The following is an 11,134-nucleotide window of genomic DNA, read 5'->3' as shown; positions in this document are numbered from 1 at the left end:
GTAGTTCTGCAGGTCAGGAAGTCACAGTTAGAACTAGGCATGGAACACAACAGGCTGGTTCCAAACAGGGAAAGGAGTCCATCAGGGCTGCATATTGTCACCCTGCTTATTTAACTTATATGCTGAGTATACATCATGAGATACGCGGGGCTAGAGCAAGCCCAAGCGGGAATCAAGGTTGCCGGGAGAAATATCGATCACCTCAGATATGCACATGACACCACCGTTATGGCAGAAATGAAGTCTAGAGTGTGTTTGCAAAGTCGTGTTCATTTCAGGTTTTCAGATTCTTTTCCCTTACAGGAGGTTCATGGAAGGTCATAAGTCTGTTTTCCTGGGCTGGCATAGGAAGGCGCTTGTTGATTGTTTCGATGTACAGTTTACGTGTCCGTGTTCAACCCGACCTCCTTAGTGGACCGTCCCGCCCCCAATCCACTTTTCGACAAGAAGTCAGGCATCCACTTGAGCATCCTCCTCCTCAGTTCATCCAACCCCATGGAAAAAGCCGTTCCTCCAGTTTTGCCATCGGTTCTCTACACCTTGCCCGATGATGGCGGGTGACGGGAAGACTGACAGTTCTGAAGAATTTTGCAAGAGCTTTGTGGAAGTCTCCTAGGATTTGCTCGGCGAAGTGGGTGGCGTGTCAATCAGTAGAGACTGTGGAAGGTATGCCCCAAGTGGCAAACACCGTTGCTGTTAGTTGTGGTCGGTTTGCTTTCTTGCAGCGAGGGACGGAAGGAAGGCTTCCTTCCACCTTCCACAGAGAAAGCTATATGCCTAGCGTATACCAAGGATGTCTGACCACCCCACGCACGCCCGCCCGCCCCAGGTTACAGGCGCCACAGGTCAGAATGTAGATAGAAATCTTCACGTCAAGGGAGGGTGTATTCACAACAGGCAGACTCATCTGAAAGGCACCCTGTCCGGTGAAGGTGGAGGGAGGGGAGGGAGGGCAGAGGGATGATGAGGAGGGGAAGGAGAAAGAGAGGGAAAGGGCCACACACGGTGTGTCTGTGTGTGTCGTGTCGGTGGCACACGCAGGTGCCACGTGGGTGGTGCGTGGGGCCGTGTGTGTGTGTGTGTGTGTGTGTGTGTGTGTGTAGGAGGGCGTTGTCCATTCCCTGGCTGTGTCTCTGTCTCCGCCCCCACCCGACCCGACCCGACCCGACCCGACCGGACCCCCGCCCCATTCCCCGCCCTCCACGCCACGCCACACCCCCACTCTCCCTGCCAGGCCCCCACCCGCCCCGCCCCCGCCCCACCAGCCCCGCCCCTGCCCCACGCCCCGCCCCACACACCCACCCGCGGGCACACATTCCCACCCGCCCACCTTTACACACCATACCCCCCACTCACACCACAACGCAGTTTTTGTGTGGCCGGTTTGGGTGGGCGGTGGCGTGTGGCCGGTGTGCAGGGCCGTGTGTTTTGTGTGTGGGGGGGTTGCGGGGGGTGTGAGGGGTATGCGTGTGGTGTGTGGGGTTGTGAGGGGGAGCAGGCAAAGACAGAGAGACACAGTCAGACAAAGGACAACGTGTATATGCATGGGAGTTCCGCATCATTTGCTTGTGTTTTCTGAGCTCATTCAATCACCTCCATGATCAAGACCACTTCCCTGAAATCGTGGGGGGTGAGCGGCAGCGCGCCATATCTTGTCAACCAGGAGACCTTCGATCCTTGCATCCTGCCCCTGAACCTGACTGGAGCGAGTGGATGCGCGTGATCTGTCGTGGCTTTGTTCGGAATCCTTGGCGGGAAAAGGATGATTCCCCCCCCCATGCCCAGGGACGAGGCCAAAGAGATGGAAGTCAACTTTCCAAAATGACATTTCCAATCCAAACCAAAAAGCCGAAGTGGCTACCCATCCACCACCCCACGCCCTCCCTCTTGACCTCTGGCCCAAGGGTCCCCTCCCACACAGCCTCCTTCCACAGCCCCAGGGCATTCCAGTGTTAGCCGGGCCCGGCCTGCTCCATCCGTGGTCCCCCCGCCCCTCCTCCGCAGGACCATGTAAAAAAGCGACCGACCGGCAGGTGGTGCCCTACCCCCAGGACGCTGTCCAGAGAGCCGGCTGCAGTGTAGGAGCTTCGGGGGCGACGCGTTCGTTGCCAGACGGGGCTCGTCCTAGGGCGCAGTTTCTCCGCTCAGTCACGACGGGGACAGGAAAACGTCCCTGGGTGAGGTACGACTCACGTATGACCAGGAGGGGATGGGAAGGATTCTTCAAGCCCTACCCGGGGGGAGGGGCAGCGGAATGCACACCCATCCGAGGGTGACTGCAGGCCAACGTCAGGCGGCACGAGAACCCGCCCCGAAGAAATAACTCGCCATCATCCCCGTCCCTGTCACCACACTTTGGGCGTGCCAGGAGAAACACCTCGTGTGACCCCCGATGACGGCTGTCAGCAAAAGCAACCTTCAACAATGGCACAAATAAACAGGCCTCGAGGTGGGAAATACGCACTCGTATTGTGGCCATGCAATGAAAATCAGAAGCAGGTACTCGTCACACACATAACCGCAAGGAACAAACTCGACACACCTGAACAAGAAAACGGAATCGTCAAAGAGTGGGTGGATCTGGTGGGTGGGCCTGCTGAGGCACACACGACCACAGAAGGCAAGTGGACGTGAGAACCCGCCGGGAGGCCGAGGGCGGCGGGGCGGCTGGTCGACCGGCCGGGTGCAGCACCGAGAGGCCGAGTGTGGTGGGGCCTGCTGGTCGACCGGACGGGCCCTGCAAAGGGAGGGCGAGGGCGGAGGGTCCGGCTGGAGACATGCCAGACTTGCATAGCTAGGCCGAGGGCGGCGGGGCGGCTGGTCGATCGGACGGGCGCTGCACCGAGAGGCGGAGGGCGGCGGGGCCGCTTGCTCCACCTGCCGGTCTTGCACAGCTTGCCCGAGGGCGGCGGGGGGGCTTGTCGACGGGCCGGGTGCAGCACCGAGAGGCCAAGTGCAGTGGGGCCCGCTGGTCGTCCTGCCGGTCTTTGCACAGCGAGGCCAAGGGCGGCTGGGAATATGATCTCATCTATACTTGAGTCGAAAAACTCTGTTCTCCACTCAAGTGGGGACTGCTGTGTCAGGGAATGTCTTGAGTTTCATAAAGGGTGTAAAGTACCCGTTTGTGTTTCAAGCGGGAATGTGGGATTTCTCTTGATACTCTGCAGGGGAAAATTTCCCCATCTCTCTTTGAGTGAAGAATCCTGCGGTTTTTCTCGAGGTGTGGCGGGAACTTTGGTGTGCTTTTCGACGTGCGACTGGGACCTAAGAAACTCGCTCATGTTGTCCATGAAAAGTCAGGTCTCCTTTCTTCTTTGAAGGGAAACACTTGGGTTACTCTCGAGGCGCGTAATGGGAAGAGGGCATCATCTAAATTTGAGTGCATAAATTGTGTTCTCCTCTCATGCCGGGACAGCTATGTCAGGGATTGTTGAGTTGCACGAAGGGTGTCAAGTATCCGTTAGCATTTCAAGAGGGAATGTGGGATTTCTCTTGAGACTCTGCACAGGAAATTTTCCTCATCTCACCTTGAGTGCCGAATCTTGTGGTTTTTCTCGAGTTGCGGCAGGAAGCTTGGGGTCCTTCACGAGTTGCGACAAGGACCTCAGAAACTCGCTCGTGTAGTCCCTGGGAAGTCAGGTCTCCTTTCGTTTTGTTAGGGGAACATCAGGGTTACTCTCGAGGAGTGGAATGGGAATAGGGCCTCATCTAAAGTTGAATCCATCAATTGTGTTCGCCTCTTAAGTGGGGAGAGCTATGTCAGGGAATGTCTTTGAGATGCCTAAAGGGTGTCAAGTACCCGTTCGAGTTTCAAGGGAGAATGTGGGCTGTCTCTTGAGAATCTGCAGGGTTAATTTTCCTCATCTAACCTTGAGTGCAGAATCTTGTGGTTTTTCTCGAGTTGCGGCCGGAAGCTTGGGCTCCTTCATGATTTGAACATGGACCTCAGGAACTCGCTCGTGTATTTCTTGGGAAGTACGTCTCCTTTCGTTTGGTAGGGGAACATCGCGATGACTCTCAAGGCGTGGAATTGGAATAGGGCTTCATCAAAAGTTGAGTCAATAAATTGTGATCTCCTCTCAAGTGGGGAAAGCTATATCAGGGATTGTCTTTAGTCGCATAAAGGGTGTCAAGTACCCGATCGAGTTTCAAGCGGGAATTTGGGATTTCTCTTGGATAATGAAGGGGAAATTTTCCTCATCTCACCTTGAGTGCCGAATATTGTGGTTTTTCTCGAGTTACGGCGGGAAGCTTGGTGTTCTTCTCGAGTTGCGACTGGGACCTCAGGAAGTCGGTCGTGAAGTCCCTGGGAAGACAGGTCTCCTTTCGTGTTGGTAGGGGATCACCGGGATTACTCTCGAGGCGTGGAATGGGAATAGAGCCTCATCTATAGTTGAATCCACAAATTGTGATCTCCTCTCAAGTGGGCACAGCTATGTCAGGGAATGTCTTGAGTCGCATAAGGCTGGTCAAGTACCCGTTCGAGTTTCCAGCGGGAATGTGGGATTTCTCTTGAGACTCTGCAGGGGAAATTTTTACATTTCACCTTGAAAGCAGAATCTTGTGTTTTATCTCAAGTTGCGGCGGGAAGTTTGTGGTCCTTCTCGAGTTGCGAAAGGGACCTCAGGAATTCGCTCGTGTAGTCACTGGGAAGTCAGGTGTCCTTTCATTTTGATAGGGATACATCAGGATTACAATCGAGGCGTGGAATGGGAATAAGGACTCATCAAAAGATGAGTCCATAAACTGTGGTCTCCTCTCAAGTGGGGACAGCAATGTCAGGGAATGTCTTGAGTTGCTTAAAGTGTGTCAAGTACCCGTTCGCGTTTCAAGCGGGAATGTGGGATAACTCTTGAGATTCTGCAGGGGAAGTGTTCCTCATCTCACCTTGAGTGCAGAATCTTGTGGTTTTTCTCGAGTTGTGGCGGGAAGCTTGAGTGCCTGGGATGTCAGGTCTCCTTTTCTTTTGACAGGGGGACATTGGGACTACGCTCGAGTAGTGGAATGGGAATAAGGCCTCTTCTAAAGTTGAGTCCATAAATTGTGTTCTCCTCTCAAGCATTGACAGCTATGTCAGCATATGTCTTGAGTCGCATAAAGGGTGTCAAGTACCCGTTCACGTTTCAAGAGGGAATGTGGGATTTCTCTTGGAACTCTGCAGGGGATATTTTCCTTATCTTGCCTTCAGTGCAGAATCCTGTGGTTTTTCTCGAGTTTCTGTGGGAAGCTTGGGGTCCTGCTCAAGTTGCGACAGAGACCTCAGGAACTCGCTCGTGTAGTCCCTGGGAAGTTAGGTCTCCTTTCGTTTTAGCAGGGGGACATCGGGATTACTCTCGAGGCGTGGAATGGGAATAGGGCCTCATCTAAATTTGAGTCCATAAATTGTGTTCTCCTCTAAAGTAGGGACAGCTAGGTCAGGTAATGTCTTGAGTCGCATAAAGGGCGTCAAGTTGACGTCCGAGTTTCAAGCTGGAATGTGGGACTTCTCTTGAGACACTGCAGGGGAAATTTTTTCATCTCACATTAAGTGCAGAATCTTGTGGTTTTTCTCGACTTGTGGAGGGAAGCTTGGGTTCCTTTTCGAGTTGCTAAAGGGACCTCAAGTATAAACTGCAGTGCTCCCTGGGAAATCAGGTCTCCTTTCGTTTTCATAGGGGAACATCGAGATACTCTCGAGGCGTGGAATGGGAATCGGGCCTCATCTAAAGTTGAGTCCATAAAATGTGTTCTCCTCTCAAGTGGGCATAGTTATGTCAGGGAATGTCCTGAGTCGCATAAAGGTGTCAATACCCGTTTGAGTTTCAAGCGGGAATGTGGGATTTCTCTGGAGACTCTACTTGGGAAATTTTATTCTTCTCACCTTGTGTGCAGAATCTTGAGGCTTCTCCAGAGTTGCTGTGGGAAGCTTGTGGTCCTTCTCGAGTTGAGACGAGAACCTCAGGGAATCGCTCGTGTTGTTCCAGGCACATCAGGTCTCCAAACGTGTTGGAAGGGGAACCTCGGGATTCCGCTCTTGTCGTGAAATGTGATTTGCTTCTCATCTTGTTCTGAGTCCGTTAATTGTGTGCACCTCTCCAGTGGGGACAGCATGTTCAGTGATCTTTTAGTGTCGCAGAAAGGTTTTCAAGTACCCTTTCGAGTTTCAAGCGGGAAAGTGTGTTTTCTCTTGGGACTCTGCAGCAGAAATGTTCCTCATCTGGCATCGAGGGTAGTATCTTGTGGTTTTTCGGGAGTTTCAGCTGGAAGCTTGGGGTCCCTTTTGGGTTATGACGTAGATAGCAGGAACTCGCTTTTGTTGCCCCAGGAAAGTCAGGTCTCCTTTCTTATTGGAAAGGGTACATTGGAATTTCACTGGAGGCGTGGAATGTGAATTGGGCCTCATCTAGAGATGAGTCCGTTAACTGTGTGCTCCTCTCCAGTGGGGACGGCTTAGTAAAGGCCATTATTGTGTCGCAGAAATGGTGTCAAGTACCCGTTCGATTTTCAAGCAGGATTGTGTGATTTCCCTTGAGACTCTGCATCAGATATATTCCTCACCTTACATTGAGTACAGAATACTGCTGTTTTTCTCTAGTTGAGGCAGGAGTCTTGGGGCCCTTCTCCAGTTGCGACAGGGACCTAAGGAACTAGCTCGTGTAGTCCATGTTAAGTCAGGTCTCCTTTCGTTTTGGTAGGGGAACATAGGGATTACTCTCGAGGCGTGGAATGGATTGGGGCCTCATCTAAAGTTGCGTCCATAAATTGTGTTCTCAACTGAAGTGGGCACAGTTATCTCAGGGAATGTCTTGAGTCGCATAAAGGGTGTCAAGTACCCATTCGCGTTTCAAGCGGGAATGTCGGAATACTCTTGAAACTCTGCAGGGGAAATTTTCCTCATCTCACCGTGAGTGCAGAATCTTGTGTATTTTCTCAAGTTGTGGCGGGAAGCTTGGGGTCCTTTTCGAGTTGCAAAATGGCCCTCAAGAATTCGCTCGTGTAGTCCGTCAGAAGTCAAGTCTCCTTTCTTTTTGGTAGTGGAACATCAGGATTACACACGAGGAGTGGAATGGGAATAGGGCCTCATCTAATGTTGAGTCCACAAATTGTGTTCTCCTCTCAAGTTGGACAGCTATGTCAGGGAATGTCTTGAGGGGCATAAAGTGTGTCAAGTACCCGTTCGCGTTTCAAGTGGGAATGTGGGATTTCTCTTGAAACTCTGTAGGGGAAATTTGCCTTATCTCACCTTGAGTGCAGAATCTTGTGGTTTTTCTCAAGTTGCGGCGGAAAGCTTGGGGTCTACTCCAGTTGCGACAGGCACCTCAGGATATCGCTCGTGTAGTAGCTGGGAGTCAGTTCTCCTTTCATTTTGGTAGGGGAACATCTGGATTACACTCGAGGTGTGGAATGGGAATAGGGACTCATCTAAAGTTGAGTCCCAGAGAAGGAAATGACAAGCCACTCCAGTTCTCTTGCCTGGAAAATCCCATGGATGGAGAAGCCTGATTGGCTGAAGTCCGTGGGGTTGCTATGGGTCGGACATGACTGAGCGACTTCACTTCCATTTTTCACTTTCACACATTGAAGAAGGAAATGGCAACCCACTCCAGTGTCCTTGCCTGGAGAATCCCAGGGACGGGGAGCCTGTTGGGCTTCCCTCTATGGGGTCACACAGAGTCAGTCACGAATGAAGTGACTTAGCATCAAAGGTGAGTCCATAAATTGTGTTCTCCTCTCAAGTGGGGACAGCTATGTCAGGGTATATCTTGAGAAGTATAAACGGTGTCAAGTTTTCGTTCGCGTTTCAAGCGGGAATGTGGGATTTCTCTTGAGACTCTGCAGGGGAAATTTTCCTCATCTCACCTTGAGTGAAGAATCTTGTGGTTTTTCTCGAGGTACTGCGAGAAGCTTGGGGTCCTTCTCGAGTTGTTACAAGGACCTCAGGATCTCCCTCGTCTAGTCCCTGGAAGTCAGGTCACTTTTCGTTTTGGTAGGGGAATGTCGGGATAAATATCGAGGTGAGGAATTGCAATAGGGCCTCATCTAAAGTTGAGTCCATATATTGTGTTCTCCTCTCAAGTGGTGACAGCTCTGTCAGGGAATGTCTTGAGTCGTACAAAGGGTGTCAAGTACCCGTTCCTCTTTGATGGGGGAATGTGGGATTTCTCTTGAGACTCTGCAAGGGAAATTTTCCTCATCTCACCTTGAGAGCAGAATTTTGTGGTTTTTCTCGAGTTTCGGCGGGAAGCTTGGGGTCCACCTCGAATTGCGACAGGGACTTCAGGAACTCGCTCCTGTAGTCCCTGGGAATTCAGGACTCCTTTCGTTTTGGTAGGGGAACATCGGGATTACTCTCGAGGTGTGGAATGGGAATATTGCCTCATCTATAGTTGAGTCCAAAGATGTGTTCTTCTCTCAAGTGTGGATAGCTTTGTCAGGGAATGTCTTGAGTCACATAAAGGTGTCAAGTACCCGTTGGTGTTTCAAGAGGAAATGTGGAATTTCTCTTGAGACTCTGCAGGGGAAATTTTCCTCATCTAACCTTGAGTGCAGAATCATCCGGTTTTTCTCGAGTTGCGACGGGAAACTTGGGGTCCTATTCGAGTTGCGACAGGGACCTAAGGAACTCGCTTGTGTAGTCCCTGGGATTTCAGGTCTCCTTTATATTTGGTAGGGGAACATCGGGATTACTCTCGAGGCGTAGAATGGAATAGGGCCTCATCTAAAGTTGAGTGCATAAATTGTTTTCTCCTCTCAAGTGGTGACAGCTATGTCAGGGAATGTATTGAGTCGCATAAATAGTGTCAAGTACCCGTTCGTGTTTCAAGCGCAAATGGGGAATTTCTCTTGAGACTCTGCAGGGAAAATTTTCCTCATCTCACCTTGAATGCAGAATCTGGTGGTTTTTCTCGAGTTGCTGCTGAAGCTTTGGGCCCTTCTTGAGTTGCGACAGGGACATCAGGAAATCGCATGTGTAGTCCCTGGGAAGTCAGGTCTCCTTTCGTTTTGTAGGGGAACATCCGGATTACTCTCAAGGCGTGGAATGGGAATAGGGCCTCATTTAAAGTTGAGTCCATCAATTGTGTTCTCCTCTCAAGTGGGGACAGCTATGTCAGGGAATGTCTTGTGTCACATAAAGGGTGTCAAGTATCCTTTCGAGTTTTAAGCAGGAACGTGGGATTTCTCTTGCGACTCTGCAGGGGAAATTTTCATCATCTGACCTTGAGTGCAGAATCCTGTGGTTTTTTACGAGTTGCGGCAGGAAGCTTGGTGTGTTTCTCGAGTTGCAACAGGGACCTCAGCAACTCGCTCGTGTAGGCCCTGGGAAGTCAGATTTCCTTTCGTTTCGGTAGGGGAACATCGGGCTTACTCTCGAGGCATGGAATGGGAACAGGGCCTCATCTCAAGTTGAGTCCTTAAATAGTATTTTCCTCTCAAGTGGGGACTGCTATGTCAGGGAATGTCTTGAGTCGCATAAAGCGTGTCAATTACCCGTTCGCATTTCAAGCAGGAAAGTGGGATTTCTCTTAAGACTCTGCAGGCTAAATTTTCCTCATCTCACCTTCATTGAAGAATCTATTGATTTTCCTCGAGTTGCACCAAGAAGCTTGAGGTCCGTCTCAAGTTTTGATAGAGACTTCAGGAACTCGCTCGTGTAATCCCTGGTAAGTCAGGTCTCCTTTCTATTTGTAGGGGAACATCGGGATTACTCTCGAGGTGTGGAATGGGAATAGGGCCTCCGCTAATGTTGAGTCCATAAATTGTGTTCTCCTCTCAAGCGGGGACAGCTATGTCAGGGAATGTCTTGAGTCACATAAAGGCTGTCAAGTACCCGTTCGCTTTTCAAGCGGGAATTTGGGATATCTCTTGAGGCTCGGCAGGGGAAATGTTCCTCATCTCACCTTGAGTGCAGAATTTGTGCTTTTTTTCGAGTTGGGTCGGGAAGCTTGGGGTCCTTCCGAAGTGGCCACAGGGACCACAGGAACTCGCTCCTGTAGTCCCTGGGAAGTCAGGCTTCCTTTCGTTTTGGTAGGGGAACATCGGGATTACTCTAGAGGCATTGAATGGGAATAGGGCCTCATCTAAAGTTGAGTGCATAAATTTTGTTCTCCTCTCAAGTGGGGTCAGCTATGCCAGGGAATGTCTTGAGTCGCTTAAAGGGTGTAAAGTTCCCGGTCGCGTTTCAAGCGGGAATGTGGGATTTCTCTTGAGATTCTGCAGGGTAAAAGTTCCTCCTCTCTCCTTGAGTGCAGAATCTTGTGGTTTTTATCGAGTTGCCGAGGGACCTTGGGGTCCATCACGAGTTGGGCCTGGGACCTCAGGAACTCGCTCGTGTAGTTCCTGGGTAGTCAGGTCTCCTTTCGTTTTGTTAAGGGAACATCAATATTACCCTCGAGGCGTGGAATGGGTATAGGGCCTCATCTAAAGTTGAGACCATAAAGTGTTTTCTCCTCTCAAGTGGGGACAGCCTTGTCAGGGAATGTCTTTTGTTGCATAAAGGGTGTCAAATACCCGTTCGCGTTTCAAGAGGGCATGGGGGTTTTCTGTTGAGACTCTGCAGGGTATATTTTCCTTATCTCACCTTGAGTTCAGATTCTTGTGTTTTCTCTCGAGTTGCGGCAGGAAGCTTGGCGTCCTTCTCGATTTGCGACAGGTACCTCAGGAATTCGCTCGTGTTCCCTGGTAAGTCAGGTCTCCTTTATTTTGGTAGGGTAATATCGGGAATACTCTCGAGGCGTGGAATGTGAATAGGGCCTCATTTAAAGTTGAGTCCATAAATTGTGTTCTCCTCTCAAGTAGGGACAGCTATGTCAGTGAATGTTTTAGTCACATAAAGGGTGTCAAGTACCCGTTCGCGTTTCAAGCGGGAATGTGGGATTTCTCTTGAGACTCTGCAGGGTATATTTTCCTTATCTCACCTTGAGTGCAGAATCTTGTTGTTTTTCTCGAGTTGCGGCGGGAAGCTTGGGGTCCTTCTCGAGTTGTGACAAGGAACTCAGGAACTCGCTCGTGTAGTCCCTGGGACGTCAGGTCGCCTTTCGCTTTGCTAGGGGAACATCGGGATTTCTCTCGAGGCGTGGAATGGGAATAGGGCCTCATCTCAAGGTGAGTCCATAAATTGTGTTCTCCTCTCAAGTGAGGACAGCTGTGTGAGGGA

Source organism: Moschus berezovskii, chromosome 14 (assembly GCF_049115385.1).
Source record: "Moschus berezovskii isolate FMDL1 chromosome 14, NW_MosBer_1.0, whole genome shotgun sequence".
Classification (NCBI taxonomy): Eukaryota; Metazoa; Chordata; class Mammalia; order Artiodactyla; family Moschidae; genus Moschus; species Moschus berezovskii.
Note: the sequence above shows the minus strand (reverse complement) of the source record.